This window comes from Haliotis rubra, unplaced genomic scaffold (assembly GCF_003918875.1).
Source record: "Haliotis rubra isolate DU_JTF1 unplaced genomic scaffold, ASM391887v1 Scf1634, whole genome shotgun sequence".
Lineage (NCBI taxonomy): Eukaryota > Metazoa > Mollusca > Gastropoda > Lepetellida > Haliotidae > Haliotis > Haliotis rubra.
This window is the reverse complement of record NW_025765597.1, coordinates 77,610-102,447: the sequence shown is the minus strand read 5'-3', so window position 1 is coordinate 102,447 and position 24,838 is coordinate 77,610. Positions and strand designations below refer to the sequence as shown.

The 24,838-nt window shown below is 40.6% G+C and overlaps 2 long non-coding RNA genes across 2 annotated transcripts; one reads left to right on the top strand and one right to left on the bottom strand.

Annotated features, from left to right (window-relative positions):
- Positions 1-6,121, bottom strand: LOC124271798. Its single transcript, XR_006897140.1, has 3 exons — positions 6,045-6,121; positions 5,445-5,493; positions 1-56 (listed from the first exon to the last, which is right to left on the bottom strand). It is a non-coding gene; the product is annotated as an uncharacterized LOC124271798 (long non-coding RNA).
- LOC124271799 lies at positions 1,845-24,838 on the top strand. The gene is made up of 3 exons (XR_006897141.1): positions 1,845-1,855; positions 7,561-7,564; positions 24,720-24,838. It is a non-coding gene; the product is annotated as an uncharacterized LOC124271799 (long non-coding RNA).

The following is a 24,838-nucleotide window of genomic DNA, read 5'->3' as shown; positions in this document are numbered from 1 at the left end:
ATGACCTCTGCCAGCAAATCATTTTGTTCTGAATGTGTCTATGTAGGTATAACATTCTGAAAAAAATATTTTGTCATCGCAATGTTTTCAAAATATATAGACGAATGAACGATTTAATCCCCTAGTCTATTCGTATGGTGTTGTGAAAGGTCTAAGGTTTCTACAAATAACAGAATGCTAAACACATGTATTTCTGTTATTTTATAAACAATTGTATGTGGTATCTAGTCCACTGTATCATAACCTTCACGATAATAATTCTGATATTAGTTCAGTTTTATTTTTTTCACACACTGAAGTGTCTTTTGTTAGATTTTACCGCAGCCTTTGGAGGTGCTTCCTGCCTTGTTGCAGTGAACATTTGACATAGCCTGAGTCTTTGTGATAGTGGTGACTCATCCGTCTCCACTTCCTCCCCAGGAAAGACTGATAATGAATGCTTCCTGTTGACTTGGAGCGTTATATGCACAATGATAAGTGATTGAATATATACTAGGCACATAAAGAAACTGTGCATACACAAATTTAAAATCTAAATGTATCAAACCTGTGTATACACATAAGGATTTAAACTCAGAGATTAGTGACATGTATGCATGCATGTGCCACGTTCCGTGACGTCAGTGGGTTCATCCTTGAGACGTGCAATACGTTGTTGCACGTGCATTCCGGGAAAGAGAAACAGAGCAAATGAATGCCACACAATACTGTCACTTTGGAAAGCTCAACCCCTGCCCTTGCGATCGTTCAAAAAATTAAACGGCTATTGAAACGCATAGCATGCCAAGGCTGACGTATGCACAACGTCATGAGGCCAATGGGATGGTCCAATGGAGGAATGTCTCAACGACAAGTGGCTGCACATTTCCACTGCCACCGTGGGGGAATATCCATTTCTGCACTGGTGAGACTCTACCAAAACACAAATGACGTCATCGATCGGCCACGTTCTGGACGTCCACGTGTAACAAGGCCAAGACAGGACAGATGGATAAGGCTGACCCATCTTCGCCACAGGTTTCAGACTGCAGTGATGATTGCCCGAACCATCCCAGGACTTCGCCGTATCCACCCCAACACAGTTCAACAACGTTTACGTCATCACGGGATCAGACCACGACGTCCCGCCATACGGCCTATCCTGACATAACGTCATCAACAAGCTCGCCGAATGTGGTGCCGAAATCATGTCCGCAGACCCTTGTTTTGGTGGAGACATGTTGTTTTTACAGATGTGTCCAGGTTTAACATTTCCCATAGTGGTGGACGTCAACGTGCCTATAGACGCGTGGGAGAACGTTATGCACAGGCCTGTGTCTTGGAGAGGAATCGCTTTGGTGGTGGTTCCGTGATGATTTGGGGTGGAATAACAGCACGCCAAATAACTCCTTTAGTGATTGTTCAGAGCAACTTAACTGGTGTGGGCTACAGGGATCAGATTCTTCGACCGGTGGCAATTCCTTTTCTGCAACGTCATGGCCCTGGGTTAACATTCCAACAAGACAATGCCCGCCCTCATACGGCAAGAGTTGCTATGAATTTCATGCAACACCATAACGTTGACTTACTGCCTTGGCCTGCAAATTCACCGGATTTCTCCCCGATAGAGCAATTTTGGGACGAGATGGATCTACGTCTACGCCGTCTTCCTCATCCGCCAGATAACGTCCTTGACCTTGCAACAGAACTCGAGAGAATCAGGCGTGACATCCCACAAGCCTTCCTTGCACGTTTGATAGGCTCTATGCGTCGTCGATGCACTGCTGTTCTCAATGCCGATGGTGGACATACCCGTTATTGAGCTTGTGGCATGGTCGTTTGACCCCTGTCCCGCTTGTTGACTCGTGACGTCATTGTGATTGACTTTTCAATTGAAATTCTCCCGACTTGTTATGGTCTCATGATCCCTCCATTAAAGTTTATATGTACCTTTGACATTGTTATCGTACTTATCAACTGGGATAATATTTGACAATACACAGTTTCTTTATGTGGCTAGTATATGACCTGACAATATTAAAATAAAGAGCAGAATTGAAATGGACTCATTGAGTCATTGGGATAAGCATAACCAGGGCTTGTTTCGCCCCATCATGGCAGGATCCCTGCACGTCGACGTCCCGACTACGTAGACCGAATGTGGCTCGTACGGGTTGGAATCCCATCTTAAAACCATAATTTCCTTCTAATGTTAGCATTCGTATTAATGAATAGAACCAAGACTGAAGAGTGGGAAATAAATCCAAAAATACAGAAATAAATACCAGAGGAAAGCCATATCAAGATGTGGCAGAATATAATCCAAAAATACATAAATAAATACCAGAGGAAAGCCATATCAAGATGTGGCAGAATATAATCCAAAAATACATAAATAAATACCAGAAGAAAGCCATATCAAGATGTGGCAGAATATAATCCAAAATACATAAATAAATATATCAAGATGTGGCGGAATATAATCAAAATACATTGAGTAAATGCAGAGGAAAAAGATGCCATATCAAGATGTGGCAGAATATAATTCAAAAATACATAAATAAATACCAGAGGAAAGCCATATCAAGATGTGGCAGAATATAATCCAAAATACATAAATAAATACCAGAGGAAATATAATCCATATCAAGAATATAATTCAAAAATACATAAATAAATGCCAGAGGGAAAGCCATATCAAGGCAAAAATATAATCCAAAAAATACATAAATAAATACCGGAAAAAGCCATAAAAATACCATAAGATGTGGCAGAATAAATCAAAAATGCATAGAAGAAAGCCATATCAAGATGTGGCAGAATATAATCAAAATGCATAAGTAAATGCAGAGGAAGCCATAAATGTGGCAAATATAATTCAAAAATACATAAATAAATACCAGAGGAAAGCCATATCAAGATGTGGCAGAATATAATCCAAAAATACAGAAATAAATACCAGAGGAAAGCCATATCAAGATGTGGCAGAATATAATCCAAAAATACAGAAATAAATACCAGAGGAAAGCTATATCAAGATGTGGCAGAATATATTTCATACATAAGTGTCAAGCACCAACGCAATGGAGAGTGGAACGAACATGGAGAGTGGAACTAACATGTCATCTAAATAGTGGGTAGTCACGTAGCTTCTTCTGTTTCTTACCATTTTGGAACTGCGGGTAACTCAATGCCTGATTCTGCTGCTGATGCCTTACAGTGACTATAAGCTTGTTGTTAGAAGTTACATCCGACATCTAGTGCAACAGCAGTGGGACACCCATGTAGTTGTACCCATGAACCCATTGGTAACAAGTAGCTTCAACATCTCAAGTAGTTGTATCAATGAACATTCATACTGTGATTTTCAGAAACATAGCTCGGACATACAGAAGCTTACCTACATCCATTAATTGCCGTGCTGATCATCAGCTGGGACTTTTCCCAAACACTGTTGCAACTGTTATGAGTATGTGTTTTTGCTAATTATAATGTCACACTACTTAACTTTTAGTTGTTGTGGGTCACAAAAGTTTAGAGCGCCGAGTGTGGATTTAAACTCACACCTTGAACTTAAGCTATGCAAGTTCACTTGTAAAGAGTTCGTTTGGGGGTTGCCTCCCCTTTGTTTGTTCCGCTTACGGTGTTTTTGATGGAAGACGGTGGGATTGGGAATACTTTGGATTTTCGCTCTTCTGTCTGCCAACATTTGACGTTTCAAGCTCGACCGTTTGAACTTTCAGCAGCTGTTAACAATCTTCAATCAGTACATCTGTTTTCACTGGGAATATCAAGACTTTGGTCAGTCAGTATTTTAGATTTGTGACCCAATATTTTAGATTTGTGAGCCTGTAGTATTTGTATTAGCAATCTGTACTGTCATTCATTGTAACCTTGTTTATTCAGTATACAATTGAATATTATAGACTAGTCTGTGTTTATTTTGCTGGCTTAAACGGGACTAACAAGCATTTTATCACAGCAATTTCTAAACTGTAAGGCAACAAGGCAGTTTTTCGGTCAATTACAGAACAAACACTTGTTTTGGAGGTTTGTTTTATTAAGACTTGTTATCTTGTCATCTCTGACCTATCCACGACTTCCTTAAGCCCGAGTTAATTGGTTGGAATTTCATAGGCTCCTCATTGGATAATTTGGCGCAACCATCATGGACCATTTTATTGTCTTTACAATTTCAGATAGTAAAACTGAATGTGCATGTGTGCGCGCGTGTGTGTCTCCATGCGTGCGTGCGTGTGTGCGTGTGTGTGAAAAGAAAGAAAGGAAGGAAAGTATTTCTTATTTTAGGTGGTTGTAAACGTGGTATATGTGGTAATTTTAATTGTTTGGATAAGCTATACGACAATCAACGTTTGGATAAGCTATACGGCAATCAACGTTTGGATAAGCTGTACGGCAATCAACGTTTGGATAAGCTATACGGCAATCAACGTTTGAAAAAAGCTGTACGGCAATCAACGTTTGACATAAGCTTTACAGCAATCAACGTTTGCCGAAGGGATGGCGTAAATCCACCCGGGGTACCATGTAGGTGACATTGTGGACCATATGATAACGACATAAATAATGTTCAGCCTCTTTCCTTGCCTTTATGATATTGTTTATGGAGAAAGCAGTCTATAATTATAAAATGCAAATGTACATTAAATGTGACTTAAAACATACTTAACGAGTATTCGTAGTGAACTTTTTTCAAAATATTTTTTGCAATACATGGATTTTCAAGCTATTGAAAATAAGAATTAATCTATTAATTCGTTTTCGTCAGTTGCAATTAACATGTTCTTTCAGTCCTGCCAATGTACCTCACACAATAATTCAAGATATTACAAAAGTACAAAGAGTACAAACGTTTTTGAAACCAGAACAGTATGTACCTTGAATAACAGATAAAACTCTGCAATATACTCATCAAACTAAGACATGGTTCGTTTATGTTAATAATAACGAAAGTCAACTGTTAAGAATTGATAACAAAGACTTTGATGATATCTATAACAATAAATCAGTGTATTTTACTTGTTCGGGCAACAAACAGCAAATCTGTCAACAGGGTCGACATTACAGAAGCTGTGTACAGGGCAGTTCCCCGAGGAACCGAGTCCACAATAGAGATCTGTTCCATCGTTGCCCTTCAGTGGCGCCCGGCCAGCAGGACACAACTGGAGATCAGAAAAGAGGCACATATCTTGTTGGAGAATCTTGTTCATTTCACGACTATAGGGCTTGGCTGTACGTTGGCATAACATATACACATAAGAGCAAAAATGATAAAATAGACACAGCAATACACACAATTAACCTTTTTACAGTAAGTAAAATCAGTTTTTGATGTTTTTCATTGTTACGTCATCAGGTGTAATCTATGGGAGCAAAACATAGGTTTCTGTAACATGTTAACCAATGATATATTTAACAATTTAAAAAATGGAATAATAACATACCTCTCTCCGAGCTTGCAGCTATGCCCCTCAGCAAAAACGGGGTTAGCAGCTGAGGAGACAGAAAAAACAAGGTGCAGGGGGCGTGTATCACACATAACTAGGGGAATTGGTCACGGAGAGTTGTTGGATGGGTGACCGTGTTTGGCAGCTTGACCCTAACGAGTTTCTAGGATATCAGTCCTCCCTCACAGCAAAGCACATATAACACATGTGGTCTCAAGTTTGTTTCACAAATCATCTCTGTTCAGCAAGCTGTAAATGGGTACCCGGTGGGATAGGTCAGTATGACTTTTAACCTTCTAGCGCCTCACAGGCAGCTTGGGTTAACAGGGTAATAGTGAGTTAGCGCCTTGAGAATGCACGTGCCTGGATACAGGGCTTTATAAATAGCCATTAATAATTGTTAATGGTGAAATTTGGTTACGTAAAAGGTCTGTGTATTAGAGGTGAGGCTTAGTTCAATGCTTGAGCCCTGGGGCATGGAAGTTTGGATTAAAATACATAGGATTTCCTTGACCAAATACCTAACCCAACTATTATAGCAAAATAATAGTGTAGGAAGGAAACCAACGAGTTGACACAACGTATGGCATTGCTTACCAGTAGGAAATACAAGTACTTCATCTCAAACATTCTGTTTGACACGACCGTTCCCTTGTGCATTTGCCGTACTGTATTTGCAGACAGACTGAAGGATGGTCTACATGCAGATGTTACTCACTCAACAGCTGGAGGTCGGTTATCTCGATATCGATTCGCAAGGTCATGTGTCATTCTTATAAAATTGTGTAGCCTCAGCACAAAGGTCTATCTTCACATGTGGTATTAAAATAGGGATAGTAGCTGTGTGCACATATATTGGAATTGTCAGAGTCAACTTCGTTTATGTGCAACACACCTGCAGTGAAAACAAAATATAAACTAACTGTACATAATGACTAAACACATATTTTTGCAGCCGTATGATCCCCTCGGAGTTGAGACTGATAACACGATGTGCCGCTTGAGATTGACATCCAATGATCGAGGAAAAAACAAAAGCACTTTTGATATTGGCGCTAAACAAATATTAGCAATTTATAAATATCCCCTTGTAAGAATACATTCTAACGGGAAAGGGTGGTCAGGTTCATTGACTTGGTTGACACTCGCATCGTATCCCAGTTGCGTAGATCGATGCTCATGCTGTTTATCACTGGACTGTCTGATCCAGACTCGATTATTTACAGACCGCCGTCATAGAGAATATTGCCGAGTGCGGCATCAAACAACCAACCAACCGTTACATACAATTTCCGCAGCTCAGTAGGTCGCGACACCTCAATACTCTAATAAGCGAATGACTTCAGCAGGGTTAAATAGCGGAAATGAACAGATAACCCATAAAGGGACAACTAATCAGTGCACTTACTTCTGATTGATGCTTTTGCTCAGTGGAAGATGTATGTCTATTCTCTATTTACGTCCCTTACGAGAAGCATGGGTTACTGAAGATCAATTCCAACCCGGATCTTCGCGGAACGAGAGATAGAGAGAAAGAGAGATCATTCCACCACAAGGTAAAGAATGATTCAAACACGAAAGAAACCAAATCTACAGCGACCACACTACTCTTTGGCTTCATTAACTAATCAGGGTTATCGACTAATGGGATATTTCGAGCAGATAAAGATTGTTTATTGCCTATGCTATTGTGTATTGTATCACTTTATCATTACATTTCCAAACTCAACAATGTTCTCACACTAAAGGGTGTTTTTATCAATATAAGCAGTGCTATCTGTGTGTTGTGCTCGCTCGGAATAGGTTCATCCTGGAACAGTAGGTCCTTGATAATACTTCCATGAATTGTTGATAAACACATTGTCGGCACAGAGCCAAACAGAGTTGCCCATTTGTCCGTTTGTGAATGGGACGTATAGTCACTTAATTTGCTATTTTCTCGTACAATACGGGATCTTGACAAACATCAGCAAATAAACCCCTCAATGGCGCTGTGTATCAATGATACGGTATATGAACATATAGCTCCCTCGGTCACACACACCATGCCGCCCCATCTATCCCGGCTCATTTCGGTTCCACCCATTCCAATTCGACCCCACCCATCCCCAAGACAAGTCTGTGGATCGCCTCTTTGGTTTAGTGGATGGACGATTTGCCTTACGAGCAGACACATCGCTGATACAATTCCAGGTCACACCATATCAAAAGACGTTTAAAGGCGGTACTTGTTGTCTCCCTGCCTGACCCCTGCACCAAGAGTATGGAACAGGAACTGCTCGGGTCAGAGTCAATATACTGTGGCTTGGTTGACTATGAAACTCTGGTAGCATATGGTGTTGTGCTGGCACTGTCACAAAAGCTTTTGTCCTTGTCCTCGCTGACCCATGAAAGTTCATGTTGCTTTTTAACTACTTGTAATACGACATAAAGCCCCGTGCAAACCGCAGCTCCACGTGTAAGATGTAAACCCCAGCTCCACGTGTAAGATGTAAACTCCAGCTCCACGTGTAAGATGTAAACCCCAGCTCCACGTGTAAGATGTAAACTCCAGCTCCACGTGTAAGATGTAAACCCCAGCTCCACGTGTAAGATGTAAACCCCAGCTCCACGTGTAAGATGTAAACTCCAGCTCCACGTGTAAGATGTAAACCCCAGCCCCACGTGTAAGATGTAAACCTCAGCTCCACGTGTAAGATGTAAACCTCAGCTCCACGTGTAAACCCCAGCTCCACGTGTAAACCCCAGCTCCACGTGTAAACCCCAGCTCCACGTGTAAACCCCAGCTCCACGTGTAAGATGTAAACCCCAGCTCCACGTGTAAGATGTAAACTCCAGCTCCACGTGTAAGATGTAAACCCCAGCTCCACGTGTAAGATGTAAACCCCAGCTCCACGTGTAAGATGTAAACCTCAGCTCCGGGTGTAAACCCCAGCGCCACGTGTAAACCCCAGCTCCACGTGTAAGATGAAACGTTGACAGACGCATGTGTTTTATCCACTGTTGTCGATGCTCTGCTGAACCTACATTCGTGGCCATCGCGACTTTCTTCAAAGTACCCTAACATAAATATACAATGGAACGGGTCCAGTGCGACAAACAAACCACTTAGCATTACACGATTAAGTTCATGTTAGAATTATGATCATCGTACTGCTAAGATCGATTTGTGGAAAAGGGCCCTGTGCATTTTGTTGTGCAACTCATTATTGAAGTCATCTGGCTCTGGAGAGCTGTCGAATATGATATGACCTTTGAGATGCCCCCGGATACCTGTTGAATGTGTCATGAATTTTGAGATGCCCCCGGATAGCTGTTGAATGTGTTATGAACTTTAAGATGGCCCCGGTTATATGTTGCATATGCTATGTACTTTGAGATGCCCCGGATTGCTGTTGAATGTTTTATGGACATTTGGCATGCCACCGGATTGCTGTTGAATGTGTTATGAACTCTGAGATGCCCCCGGTTATATGTTGAATATGCTATGAACTTTGAGATGGCCCGGATTGCTGTTGAATGTTTTTAGAACATTTGAGATGCCTCTGGATTGCTGTTTAATGTGTTATAAACTTTGAGATGCCCCCGGTTATATGTTGAATGTGTTATAAACTTTGAGATGCCCCTGGATTGCTGTTGAATGTGTTATAAACTTTGAGATGCCCCCGGATCGCTGTTGAATGTGTTATAAACTTTGAGATGCCCCCGGTTATATGTTGAATGTGTTATAAACTTTGAGATGCCCCCGGTTATATGTTGAATGTGTTATAAACTTTTAGATGCCCCCGGTTATATGTTGAATATGCTATGAACTTTAAGATGCCCCCGGATTGCTGTTGAATGTTTTATGAAATCTGATATGCCCCCGGTATATGTCGAACATGTTATGAACTTTGAGATGCCCCCGGTTATATGTTGAATGTGTTATGAACTTTGAAATGCCCCCCTTATAGCTGTTGAATGTGTTATGAACTCTGAGATGCCCGCGGGTATATGTTGAATATGTTATGAACTTTGAGATGCCCCCCGATAGCTGTTGAATGTGTTATGAACTTTGAGATGCCCCCGGATTGCTGCTGAATGTATTATGAACTCTGAGATGCCCACGGTTATATGTTAAATATGCTATAAACTTTGAGATGCCCCCGGATAGCTGTTGAATATGCTATGGACTCTGAGATGCCCCCGGTTATATGTTAAATATGCTATAAACTTTGAGATGCCCCCGGATAGCTGTTGAATATGCTATGGACTCTGAGATGCCCCCGGTTATATGTTAAATATGCTATGAACTTTGAGATGCCCCCGGATAGCTGTTGAATATGCTATGGACTCTGAGATGCCCCCGGTTATATGTTAAATATGCTATGAACTTTGAGATGCCCCCGCCAACCGTAGTACGTGTAATATCACTTCGAGAAACGAGCCGATCCGTGATGAAGGTTGCATATTTTCTCTGCTTTGTTCTGCTCGCTTTGATATTTCTAAATCATTCAGAAAGTAATATTCCTATTCCGCCAGTGCAAGCCACTGCTTCAATAAAAAAAAAGCTAAGGGGCAGTTTAACTACTACCATGAAACTACGCAAGCCCTTTCTCAAACTATACTGGGTAAATCAAATTGGAATTGGAATGTGTGCCGATCTTTGTAAGGAGACAGCAAATTGCAATTCGTACACCTTTACCACGGACGCCTTGAACTGTCGACTGGCTCATGGCTCAGGTACGGATCGTCAATTTAGACACATATCGACTTCCGAGGTAAGTTGAATTAACATTTAGCCCTTTTCGACATGGTCACTGGTACCTGGTGGTGTGGGGTATTACAATGCTGGTAGAAAGTCGTGTTGTGGGGACATCAAAACAACCTGGTAAATCTCCTGATCTCGTGAAACATCTGAACTACTTTGTCAGTGTCACTTTTTTGGATGTGGGATGACTTTAGACCCAGCAGTTTAGAAGGTCATCACACCATGACTTTGACCCAGCAGTTTAGATGTTTCCAACACCATGACTTGAGACCCAACAGTTTAGATGTTCCCCACACCATGACTTTAGACCCAGCAGTTTAGATGTTCCCCACACCATGACTTTAGACCCAGCAGTTTAGAAGGTCATCACACCATGACTTTGACCCAGCAGTTTAGATGTTTTCATCACCATGACTTTAGACCCAGCAGTTTAGATGTTCCCCACAAAATGACATTGGCCCAGCAGTTTAGATGTTCCCAACACTATGACTGTGACTCAGCAGTTTAGATGTTCCCCACACCATGACTTTGACTCAGCAGTTTACATGTTCCCAAAACCATGACTTTGACTCAGCAGTTTACATGTTCCCCACACCGTGACATTGACTCAGCAGTTTAGATGTTCCCAACAACATGACGATGACCCAGCAGTGTAGATGTTCCCCACACCATGACTTTGACCCAGCAGTTTAGATGTCTCCCCCCCCTACACACACACACTATGACTATGACCCAGCAGTTTACATGTTCCCCACACCATGACATTGACCCAGGAGTTAAGATGTTCCCCACACTATGACTGTGACACAGCAGTTTAGATGTTCCCCACATCATGAGTTTAAACTGTCATCCACTTAGCAATAGTTGTTGTCAGCATTCACATTCAAATATTTTCCAAGTGTTGAGAATAAAATGTACTAACAAACATATGGCGTCATCATATAATCAGAGTTGGGTTTCCTCAGTTAACTCAGCAGTTTCTGGGAATCAACAGAGTAGAGTTTGCATTATGGGAGACTCTGATAACAGAGTAGAGTTTGCATTATGGGAGACTCTGATAACAGAGTAGAGTTTGCATTATGGGAGACTCTGATAACAGAGTAGAGTTTGCATTATGGGAGACTTGATAACAGAGTAGAGTTTGCATTATAGGAGACTCTGATAACAGAGTAGAGTTTGCATTATGGGAGACTCTGATAACAGAGTAGAGTTTGCATTATGGGAGACTCTGATAACAGAGTAGGGTTTGCATTATGGGAGACTCTGATAACAGAGTAGAGTTTGCATTATGGGAGACTCTGATAACAGAGTAGAGTTTGCATTATGGGAGACTCTGATAACAGAGTAGAGTATGCATTATGGGAGACTCTGATAACAGAGTAGAGTTTGCATTATGGGAGACTCTGATAACAGAGTAGAGTTTGCATTATGGGAGACTCTGATAACAGGTAGTAGAGTTTGATAACAGATTATGGGGAGACTCTGATAACAGAGTAGAGTTTGCATTATGGGAGACTCTGATAACAGAGTAGAGTTTGCATTATGGGAGACTCTGATAACAGAGTAGAGTTTGCATTATGGGAGACTCTGATAACAGAGTAGAGTTTGCATTATGGGAGACTCTGATAACAGAGTAGAGTTTGCATTATGGGAGACTCTGATAGCACGATATGTATGAAAAGGGTCAACATGTATCATAACGGTACATCTGTATATGTTAAGTCAAACTACCCAGCCTTACACGACATAATGTATTACATTTTTTTTTAAGAAAGTGTGTTTCAAGGCACTAAATACGTTCTTCAATATGACTGACTTGGCGGCTATTTTGAAAATTTGAATTAACCTTGAACAAACTGGTTTGAACACATCTTTTTCGTTTTAAATTATGTTGTTCGATGGCTTCTTATAAATGATGTGAATGAATTTACATGCAATAACATCCTAATATTGTGAAAAACCATGTCAAACACGACCTGTTAATCAAGCATGAGTAACATATTGCAGATCTATAACATATTTCTGTAGTGATAGAGATTGTCGATATCACGTGTGACTGTTCTGCATGAAAATATGTTGTTCCTGGAAATATGAATTGTAGGTCCTTCAAACTGTTTCACTCCTCAAGCCGTTGTTTTGTATAGTTTTTCACGAGACTGTCATTTTGGAGAAAGCAATAAAATATCCGAAAGAGTTAAAATAAAAGGGGAACATATTCACATTGACTTAATGAACATCCTAAACTCACACATCTGTGGCGATGTCAGCAGCACTTCGATCTGTGGAAAGGAGTTTTAGGATTTTAACATTAAATTCAGAAAATACTCCTGATTGGTCTGTCTAAGTTTTCCAATCACAATATCAACTTCTCACTGTAACAGTCGAGTTGACAGAGACGACCTCGTGGTTCGTTCTCATTCATTGTTGATAGGCATTTTGAAACACGGACCAGAAGAGTCATAGTAAGTAAGTATGGATTGAGCAATATTCCAGCAAGATCACGGCTCGGGTCACCAGAAATGGGCTTCACACGCTGCACCCATGGGGGGAATCAATCCTGGCTTTTCGCTTTAACCACTAAGTCAGCGAGCCTGACCAGCTGATCCCTTTAGTCGCCTCTTACGACAAGCATGGTTGCTGAAGACCAATTCTGACCCAGATCTTCACGGTTCTACAGGTAATGGGGAACGTCATCACTCATTTTCAGGAATCCATCATCAGACATATTTTACCACTGTTTTGCCTTGTACAACCAAGGCATGGAACGGATTTCTGCTGACAAATGGTACGGGGGATGTGGTGGGCGAGATGACTAAGGCGACAGGCTAGTGATCCAGCGAGGTTGAGGTGTCGGGATTGAGCCCACCTGTGACCGGATGTAAAAACCTTGGAGTCAACTTTGCGTGCAGACTCTTTCCGTGTTGTCACAACCCCTAGTGTACAGTACACAACCCTGTGCACTTAAAAGAACCCACGAATCCGTTGGTATATATCCGTTGGACAAAGTACTGTGACTATGTGTCCCAGTCCACCCAGCTGTGAATGGGTACCTCGTAAGGATGGGAAAGCTGCAATAACTCGGCGCGCCTTGTTGCAGCAAGAGTCGTATGTTCCCCAGTGAGCTGAGATTGATAATAAGATGTACCGTTGAGATTGACATCCAATGATCGAGGGAAAAATACAAGCGCCTTGAGTATGCACTAGTGCGTGGATATGTGCGCTATATAAATATCCAATAATAAACTTATTGCTGTTAAAATGGTTTAACTTTGTTCATATAATTGCTGTACATTTTCCAATGCATTTTATTGTGGCAGATGATTTGAAGGACTGTCCGAGGGGCCTATGCAAGACGAGAGAGAAATGTCTGAGAACCAAACATGGAGTGAGGAAATGCATCGCTATAGAACTGGGTAGTGTGACTGGCTGTTGTTCTTGAACTGCGGATGATTCCAGTAAATACAATCTTACATGAGGGGCGGTGGGGTAGCCTGGTGGTAAAGCGTTGGCTCGTCAAGCCGAAGACCCGGGTTCGATTCCCCACGTGGGTACAATGTATGAAACCCATTTGTGGTTTCCCACATCGTGATATTGCTGGAATATTGCTAAAAGCGGCGTAAAACCCAACTCTCACTAACTCACTCACTCAATCTTACATTTTCCACTGATTTCTACTCCACACGTGTGTGGACTTCTTAACAATGAGAGTATGAATATGGTTATGTAATATTCCAGCAATATAATGGCGGGAGACCAAAATGTCTATTAAGTATTTTTTTAAACCAGGTTTGGTATCAAACCCGGGACTTTTGCGTGACGACTGACTGACTGGCTGACTGAGTTTGGTTTTACGCCACTGTTAGCAATATTCCAGCAATATCACGGCGGGGGACACCAGAAATGGGCTTCACTCATTGTACCCATGTGGGGATTCGAACCCGGGTCTTCGGCGTGACGAGCGAAAACTTTCACCACTAGGCTACGTGAACACAGACATATGTAGGGACAATTCTAGGCATGTTCCGCACGTGCAACATGACATAGACACATGTAGAGGAACCCCAAGGCATGTACAGCACGTGCATCATAACACAAATACGTGTTGGGACAACTCGAGTCATGTAGAGCACGTGAGTCCCACATACGACACATGCAGAGGAAATTCATGTACAGCACGTGCGCCACTCATATCAACACAGACATGTGTCGGGGCAATTCTATTCATATTCAGCACGCGGGCTTGGATAACGACAACTGCACAAACAATGTACAGCACGTGAGACATAATAGACACATGCGGAGACAATTTAAGACACAATGTGTCGTTAAACAACAACCAAATTGCTTTATTGAGAGGGTTTTTCGCCGTTTTAAAGTCACAGAGTCACATATTTGTGACAATGTTTTGGCCTATATTATACATATTGGGGCATGTGCACTCACTTAAGCATCATAGTGATGCAACAAAAGACTTATTATCCCTCACGACTTGACTGAAATCGATAATTGAAACTTTGAGGTGAAAAGCTACCAAGCAGAGAAGACTTGCCATATGAGGAATGTAACAATTGCTCCGTACATCAACAACTGTAGCACGCGGTGTTGTTGGTGTTTGCCTAACTGGTTTCATTCACATACTTGTGCATAGGATATTCGTAAAGAGCGCTCCAAGGGACATAACTCTATGGGTTCGCTTGAAATAATGTTAGGCCGGTAGAGGGCGCGAAATTCGATTTACTGCAACTTTGAATTAATTCTTAAGAACATTTTCATTTAACATTGTAATCTAAATACATTGTACATAATTGTTTTGCGAATAAATTTTATGGTAGCTTCCCCAAGGGCTGATAGAGTTATTGAGAGAAATACATTATGTGCTTTTAGAGAAGTGTGGTGTGACCTTAAGGAGTACAGTCAACAGCCTTCAAACACGCCTATCACGAACTGACGGATATAAGGAATTGTTTCGGGCTGCCTCTGTCCAGATCACTCCCTGTATATTTCAGTCGAAATGCATTATACAGAACCATGGTTATAACGAACTAAAATCTGAGCAATCGCCACACGTCACAGTGACCAATATATCTCACTTGGCTGTCAGTATTTTCCCAAACAACAGGTAATGTAATGTTTATCGAGAAGGTAGCTCCAGCCAAGTGTTTTAATCCCATGTTCATGTCTCTCCTAGATTCGAGATTGCGTCCATGGCACTAAGCGTTGACAGAAGCATGTGTGACATTGGCAAGGAATCACAGTCAGCGATCCTATTCACTTATCAACTGTAACTGATGGTTCACCAAGCACCACAACACGAATTTCAATGGACAATGGGATGGTCTCAGTAATTGTGATCGATACCTGGGGTCTATAGCTGGTCTGTAACACAGATGTTGACATTATTCGTGTATCACTGAACACTAGAAACAAAAATCAAGGACAAAACATCGACATGAACGCCCTTATTTGTTTAAGTTTTGATTTTATAAACTTGTTTTGGTTGAATGTTCCAACATTCAACATTACTCATCTCAGAGAGATCATTGCATCATAGGATCATCAACGACAGGATTTAGTCATTTTTTGAGAGGTTGGATAGGGTAATTATTTTATCATCTTACAAAAGCAAAAACGAAACCGATCAAACGTTTTATAATTCAAAATGTATTTGAGAAAAATAAACGAAATATTTTAGGATGTATTATTCATCAATGTTACGCCTAATATAGAAATGTTGAAACACCCGTATTGCTTTAAGCATGGTCTTACCGTTTGACTTACATACATCAAATTAACCTTATAATATAGAACAAACTTTATGGATAACAACTTCTTTTTATTCGTGAGTGCGACGTTTCGATACAGATTCTTGTACCGTTGTCAAGCATAATGGGACATGAGTGAGTGAGTGAGTGAGTTATTATTTAACGTCACATCGGCAATATTTCAGCCATATCGTGACGAGAACACTTGACATTAAATAGAATATATATAGAAATAATAAAACCTGTCGACGAAGGACAGTAAAACAACTAGAATATCACAATTACAACTAAAACTAGTACTGAGAGTTAAAACTGATAGCACTATTTGGACAATACAATTTAAAAACAAGCTATAGATCGCCAACACCAGAAGGTAGATCACCAAACTAGGGACCATGGGGACTTACAGTACTTTGGCTACCTGCATGGACCCTAGTTGGATTTACACCATCCCTTCAGCTGCTGGCGATTGTAAGAAATGTTAGCTATAATTAAAAAGACAAGAATGCTACGTCTAAAAATCCTGGTAAGTTTAAATTGACTTTGAAAGTTTTGGGACTTACGTACCCCTCAGGAGGACAATAATTTTACACTACGTCAACCCCTTTGAGGGTACAGCCACTAACAATCTCAGTAACTAATATAAACTACCAATAATAAAATATTTATCTATTTACAAATCAGTTAACAAATCTAATTCTCTTAAAAATTCAACTATTAAATGATAATTAACATTATAAAAAGATCCTTCAATGTTTTGACACTAAAATATTTATCCCTTGTGATGGAATATTCAACACAGTCAAGCAGGACATGCTTGACCGTGATTCTTTCATCACAAGGGGATAAAAAACGGAGGATCCTCACCTTTCAATAGGTACTCATGAGTATATCTTGTGTGGCCAATACGACATCGTCGTATGATGACCTCTTCAAATCTGGACTGACAACCCAAGTAGGTGTAACCAATAGTTGGTTTAATTGCATGTAATTTATTGATACCTACTTGGGTGTCCCACTTCTTTTTGCATTAGATCGCGGATGTATGTTCTAATGCTGGCTTTATAATCAGAGTATGGGATAAGAAGTGGTGTCACAGATTTGTTGAGGGCTGCCTTAGCAGCAAGATCAGCCATGGTGTTCCCAGAAATGCCAACGTGGCTGGGTAACCAACAAAAGACGATGTCGCATTGGCCAGTAGCAAGCTCATTATGTAATTCGATTATTTCAATTAAAAGTGGATGTTTGCAAGATATATTTTAATAGCCTGAAGGCAAGAAAGAGAGTCAGAAAATATTATATATTGTTTATGTTTAGGATGTCTTTGAATATATTTAAGAGCTGTTAATATGGCGTTTGCTTCTGCTGTGAAAATAGAGCTGTTATTGGGTAATCGAAAAGAGATTGTTCTGGATCCAATGACGGTGGCACAAGCAGCCGCACCACCATCCTTGGACCCATCTGTAAATAAGGATGTGTATGTAATATATTTAGTTTTTAATTGATTAAATTCTTGTTTATATTGTAATTCATTTGTTTCTGATTTTTTAAATGTTGTCAGTGTAAGGTCAACCTGTGGCCTCACCAATTGCCAAGGAGGAGAAGAAATAAGACGGGAAGGAGCTATATGTTCTAGCTCAATGCCAGCAGCAGAAAGGAAAGGTTGCACTCTTATACCAAGAGGTGGAACAAGAGAAGGCTTCTTGTTATACAGATCTTCATATATTGGATTAAAGACACAGTCATATGCAGGGTTTGACTTATTGGAATAAAGTTTTGTTATATACTGTAAAGTTAATTTTATACGGCGTTGTGTAAGAGATGGCTCATCAGCCTCGATGTAGAGGCTGTCAACAGGTGAAGTTCTAAAGGAACCAAGACATAGTCTTAGACCTTGGTGGTGGACAGAATCTAAAAGTTTTAGGTTGCTTTTGCAGGCTCCACCATACACGATGGAGCCATAGTCAAGTTTGGAACGAACCAATGATCGATATAATTGTAGTAGGGTAGCTTGATCCCCTCCCCACTTAGAATTGGAAACGACTTTCAGCAAGTCAAGTGCTTTCATGCATTTAGTTTTAAGGGCCTTGATATGGGGAAGAAAAGTTAGATGCGAGTCAAAAAATTAAACCAAGAACTTGGCTTCCTTAACAACTTTGATAGGAGAGCCATTTAGAAACAGTTCCGGTCTTTATGTGGTTTATATTTTCTACAAAAATGGATACAATTAGTTTTGGATTTAGAAAATTTAAATCCATTCTCAAGACACCATTTATCTATTTTGTTTAAACACAACTGCAGTTGCCGTTCAATAGTATGCATATTTTTCCCACGACAAGAAATATTAAAATCATCCACGAATAGTGACCCATCAATTGAATCACTTAAGACCTTTGATAAACTATTGATCTTAACACTAAACAATGTGACAGACAAAATACTACCTTGTGGGACACCCTGATCCTGCTTATAATGGTCAGACAGGGTAGAACCCACGCGGACTTGAAATTGCCTATCAGTTAAAAACTCGGATATAAACTGAGGCAAACGGCCTCTCAAACCAAAAGCATGTAAATCTTGTAAAATGCCGTGCTTCCATGTCGTGTCATAGGCTTTCTCTAAATCGAAAAATATCGACACTGCATGCTGCTTGTTAAGAATGGCATTTTTAACGAATGACTCCAATCGAACTAAATGGTCAATGGTACTGCGATTTTTACGAAAACCACATTGAATATTTGTGATTAAATTATTGGACTCTAAGTACCAAGTTAATCTGTTATTGACCATGCGTTCCATGGTTTTGCAAACGCAACTAGTCAAGGAAATGGGCCTATAATTTGAGGGATCTGTATGATCACGTCCAGGTTTAGGCATGGGTACAACAATGGCATCACGCCAAGATGAAGGAAATTGACGAGATGTCCAAATGTCATCAAAAATATTTAATAGTGTTTCTAAACAGGATTCAGGTAAGTGTTTCAGGAGTTGATAATGAATGTTATCAGCTCCTGTTGCAGTATTGTGGGCTTGGTCAAGAGCCGTATGAAGCTCGTGGATAGAAAAGATTTCATTATAGTCTTCCCATTATCTGAATGAAAATTGATTTGTTTCTTTTCTTGCAATTGTTTGTATTTTTTGAAATTTAGGAACATAGTTTGACGAGGAAGAATGCTTTGCAAGTGTTTCACCCAGTTTATTTGCAATATCAGATGTATCTGTTAACAATTGGTCCCCAGTTTTGAGATGATTAATGCTTGATTTGGTACCCTTACCTTTAATTCTCTGGATCATGTTCCATACCTTGGACACCGGCGTCCGTGAATTTATTTTCGAAACATAATTTTGCCAAGACTGGCGCTTATTTTGCTTAAATGTTCGACGTGCTTTAGCGTTTAAAATTTTAATTTATCTAAATTATGCACCATTGGGTGGCGACGGAAATAGTGTTCAGCTTTTTTCCGTGCCTTTCTAGCTTGTTTGCAGTCATTATTAAACCATGGTTTACGTATATGTGGATTTGTAGAGGACCTAGGAATACACTCATCAGCTATTTTGTGTAGTTCATCAGAGAATAATTGTACTGAATCAAGAGCATCAATAAAACGAGCAGGAGTTAGTTTGTCAATACAGAGTAATTCAAACAAAGGCCAGTTTGCTTTGTTGAAGTTCCATCTTGATGATGGAGCAACATCAGCAGGAGGATTGTTTTAAGAATGGTCGGGAAATGATCACTGCCACACAAGTCACTGTGGACAGACCATTCAAATTCATTAAGCAGACCGGAATCAGTAAGAGATAAATCTAGACAAGAGTACGTACCTGTACCAGGATGTAAGTATGTTTTCGAATTATCATTGAAAATACACAGATCGTTGTTAGAAATAAAATCTTCCAATATGTTCCCATTTCTGTTTGTATCAGAACTACCCCAAAGGGGATTATGACCGTTTAAATCACCCATGATGATACATGGCTTGGGGAGCTGGTCATAGAGAGTCTGAAGATCAGTCTGCTGAAGAGAAGAAGATGGTGGTACATACAGTGAGCATAATGTGAAAACGATGTTTAGAGTCAGTCTGACAGCAACAGCTTGAAGACATGTAGTTAGGGGAACAGGGCTATGTATAACACCCCGTCTAACCAAAACGGAAGAACCCCCAGTAGCTCTAGGCCCTGGAGGAGAAAAGTAGTTATATGAATTATATTGTCTTACATCAAATTGATCTGTATTTTTAAGATAGGTTTCTTGTAAACAAAATGCCGATGGTTTTAAATCTTGAATCAGTAACTGTAAATCATTATAATTGTTCCTTAGTCCTCTACAATTCCACTGAATAATATGATTTGAGCAGTTCATGGAGGCTCAATGAGAGGTCGTACATTAGAGTGGGGTTTTCTCCCATGGCTAGGGAGAGAAGAATTGACCTCTATCTCCAAAGGTTCAAACTGATTTTGAACCTTTACTGAAGGTGTCTGAGAGGAAGGCACCTCCAAATGCTGAAGAGTTCTGGTCTTCATTTTTGATTGCTTTTTCTCCTTTTTGCCAATTTTTGATATGTTGGACTGTGCTGGTGTTGATTCCGGCACGAATTCTGGTTCAGATGAATGATCCATTGAAAGTTGTGATGCTACACGCTCTGTCTGGGAAGCTGCACAAGATATAGTTGACGGAGATGGAGAGATCTGATCATCGATGATGATTTTTCCATGAACCCAAGATAGGGATGTTTGACAGGCTGTTGAAGTCAGGGAAGGTCTGGAGGCAGTGGTACGAGAGGACACTGCATCTGAGTACAATATAGTTGAGGTAGTTGAGAGAGGAACAAGTTTTTTCGCTTCAACATAAGAAATGTTGTTCGTGTGTTTGAGTTTTTGAATTCTTGTTTCGCGATCATATAATGGGCAGGATTTGGATGAGGCCAAGTGGTCTCCGTTGCAGTTCGCACATTTGATGTTATTGGTGCATTCAGAAGACTCGTGAGCGCCTCCACAACGGGAACAGACCGTGTTGTTACGGCAGAACTTGGACCCATGACCAAACTTTTGACATTTGAAACATCGGAGTGGAGTTGGTACATATACCTCCACCCCAATGTTAAAGTATCCGGCTTTTATACACTTCGGAAGAGTCGAAAGTGCAAATGTAAACAGATAAGTAGTAAGTTTAGTAATAGTGCCATCATCTCTTTTTTTTGTGAATCGCTTTACAGCGATCACCCCTTGATTGTTCAGCTCAGCTGCAATGTCCTCCTCACTCATATCAGAAAGACAATGCGCCCTGTCTCGGACTATACCTCGGCAAGAGTTTAACGTTCTATGTACCGAGACAACAACGGGTGTATTGACGAACTGTTTTAATATTAACAGATTATCCGATTGTTGTTTCCTCAGACATTCCACTAACAATGATCCGTTGCGGAGACGTGTTACGTCCTTCACCTCCCCACAGACACCTTGAATGCCCTTTGAAATAGCGAATGGGTTCAGTTTCAAAGGATTGTCATCTGAAGATGAAATCACAATGAATCTCGGCCAAGATTCGACAGCGTCAGGAGATCCATCATCTGATGATGTAGATACCACATGTCTACGTTTGTGTTTTGATGAACCAGATTGAATGGAAAAAAGCCATGGTGTTTCAAAAGTGTTCAACATCCCTGCTCCCCACCCACCATGGAGTGTCAACAAGGACGGTGTTACAGCGGAAGCCAGGCTGTTCCACCAGGGCTACAGGGATGTTATACTCCAGCAAATAAAAACATAAATAGCTGTAGAATCTGAAAGAAAAAATGTCAGGCTGGTTCGCCCATGACATCATTCTGGAGAAACACAGAATTCAGCGGTTTATATTGCCAGATTGGCCCATGAGCCACCGCCTTCTGGCATAGGACTCTAGGCATATTAATCTATTAATAATTTGTACATGATAATTCAAAATAGCCAAGACCAAAATAATAAAGTTTGTGCAAAAAAGATGAACCATGCACAGGGCTCGGCGTGACCAGCCGATTGGTAGAACCGGGCCCATTCTACCACCCGTCTAGGTGAAGTAAGGGTCAAAGTGGTGTGTTGGGCAACAGGAACACGGTTCCAGGCTCCTATTGCCCTCAACCACCAGAATCCCGTCCTCCACCGACACAGGGGCGCAACCCACGGCAAACGGGTTGGTGGACCAAAATATCCCCCCCGGGTCCACAACGGGGGGTTGAAAGGCGCTTAGCGTTACCCAGCACCCACCACGAGGAGGTGGCCTTTCATGGGTGCCAATGTGAGCTTGCGTTTAGTGAAGTCTGTTTGTTTGTTAGAGAGAATGGTGATGTCAGACCACTCTATTTGATGATTGGGGCTTGCTTTGATGTGGTCGGAAATGGCTGATTTGCTGTCGGAATTGGTAACAGAGGTCTGATGTTCTTTCACTCGGGTGTTGATGGGTCGGGAAGTTTCGCCTATGTAGCCCCCATCAAGATATCCATCCCCTACCTTGGCAAACCGTCACATCAAATCAGCCGCCTCCTGAAAGATCAAGCTGGCATAGATACCACCTTCTCCGCGTCCTCCAACCTTAACAACATTCTCCATGCCAATGGAAGAAAACCCGCCACCGTAAAGAACAACAACCCAAAATGTGTCATCTACAAAATAAACTGTAATTGTGGGCAGAGCTACATAGGCGAAACTTCCCGACCCATCAACACCCGAGTGAAAGAACATCAGACCTCTGTTACCAATTCCGACAGCAAATCAGCCATTTCCGACCACATCAAAGCAAGCCCCAATCATCAAATAGAGTGGTCTGACATCACCATTCTCTCTAACAAACAAACAGACTTCACTAAACGCAAGCTCACCGAAGCCATCCACATCAAACGCCAAAAGCTCACCATCAACCGAGACCAAGGATACTTCATTCCATCCGCCTATGATGCACTCATCCACCAAGCCCAATCTACTGTATAAACTCACTGCTGTATAAACATATCATTATCACTTGTACATCATTGGCTTCTACGCCTGTCCTTTGTCTACTTTCTGGCTTCATCAGCCTTCTGCCTAGCCTTCTGCCTAGCCAATTATGTTAATTATGTTGTTTTCTTTGTCGCATTGTTACATCCAGTATATATACACTTCCCCCTTCTATTTCCCATTATGCTTGACAACGGTACAAGAATCTGTATCGAAACGTCGCACTCACGAATAAAAAGAAGTTGTTATCCATAAAGTTTGTTCTATATTGTACTTCCCAACTTCTAAAATGCCACTCAAAGAAGTTATAGAGCTGTGTATCGTGGCCTAAGTGGCGAGACGATATATCCCGATACTAGTTTAATGAGGCGAGACGATATATCATGAAAGTATTGGCAAGGAACCTGCGAGACGATTATCATCACGATACAGTGATGGCGATACGATACGTATCCCGATACTTTACAATCCTAAAAACAGGACATATATGATAGATAAAATGACTGAATCTTTATTTGTTATTCAGCAGAACATGTGTTACATTCACACACACTTAAAAGGCTGTTCATGTAATAAAGTTTCAGCATTTAATGCTTAAGAAAGTACAATCAAACATATTCAGTATACCTTGCTCTAGGTTTCCCTTGGAAAGTTGTGTTTCTGCACCAATGCTTGCACAGGCAATTTATACAGTAATTTATACCAGAATCACTGCAAAAAACTCATAAGTATGCTTTCTAAATTTTATCTTCTCTTTCTTAACAAAGCTAAGACATCGTTCATAGTTGTTAATAAATGGTGTTATTTGTCAAACAACTAAAACATGTTTCAATTACTTAAAGACAAGTCTTTACAGTTCACAGAGATTGTTCACATGCTTTCACTGATACACTAACTCCTTTGTTCATGTAACAAAGATGGCAGACACAAACAAATTCCTTTTAGGTTCAGTTTGTTTTTAAAATTCAGAAAAATTTCAAAGAGACTCCCTTCCTATTACTTATGCAATACTCCCTACAACTTTAAGTAATATTTAAGTAGTATCGGGATATATCGTCTCTTGTGGCGATACATCGATGTATCATGGACCCTCGCGATATAAATATCCTGATATATTGCCTAAACGTGTTTTGTATCGATGCACTCGTATCGCGTAGTTGACGATGCAAACATCGATACTATCGATGAATCGTTAACTAATTGTTCCGTACTCACAAATAAAAACTCGCCTCTGCGTACTTTAACTTTTTGTTTTCTTCGTTTCCAACCTACAAACTCCGACGAACAACTATGAATTAATGGCGAACGTGAAATTGTTTGGCTTTCACGCCTCGAAGGGACACAAAGACAGACATAACATATTGCCGCGCACTGCACTGGTCTAAGGGAGATAACTCGTCACATTACCTGCTACACCAATAATAAATAGTAGGGAAGTAAGGGACTATTACGGTCTTCAGATAATTTTGGGGGGCATTCTAAGTCTACATCTACGCATCCTGTGACTGATTCTGAGGAATCTCAGGCAGGTCTGGAGGAGCTAACCATTGAAAACAACCCGTGTGTTTAAGTGCAAATATCTGATTAATATTTTACATATAAAAATATAATAAATCATGTTTTCAAAATTTATAACATGTAGCGAAGCACTTTTCATGAAATTTGATGTCACGTATCGCCCATGGTTCATGTACGTTGTGCACAATTAACTTGCTCACATTTTGCACGCCTTTTGACATTTGAAGTTCACACACCTCGTTTTGAAAACTGAAGAACGGTTGATTATTCTTACAGTTTGACGTCATGCTAATATTGTACCACAGTATAAAACTCTTCCGCAACCTCTTTATGAAACCGGTTTCGGTTTGAAACCAAAAACATAACAAAAATACGCTATTTTGTCAATTTAATGC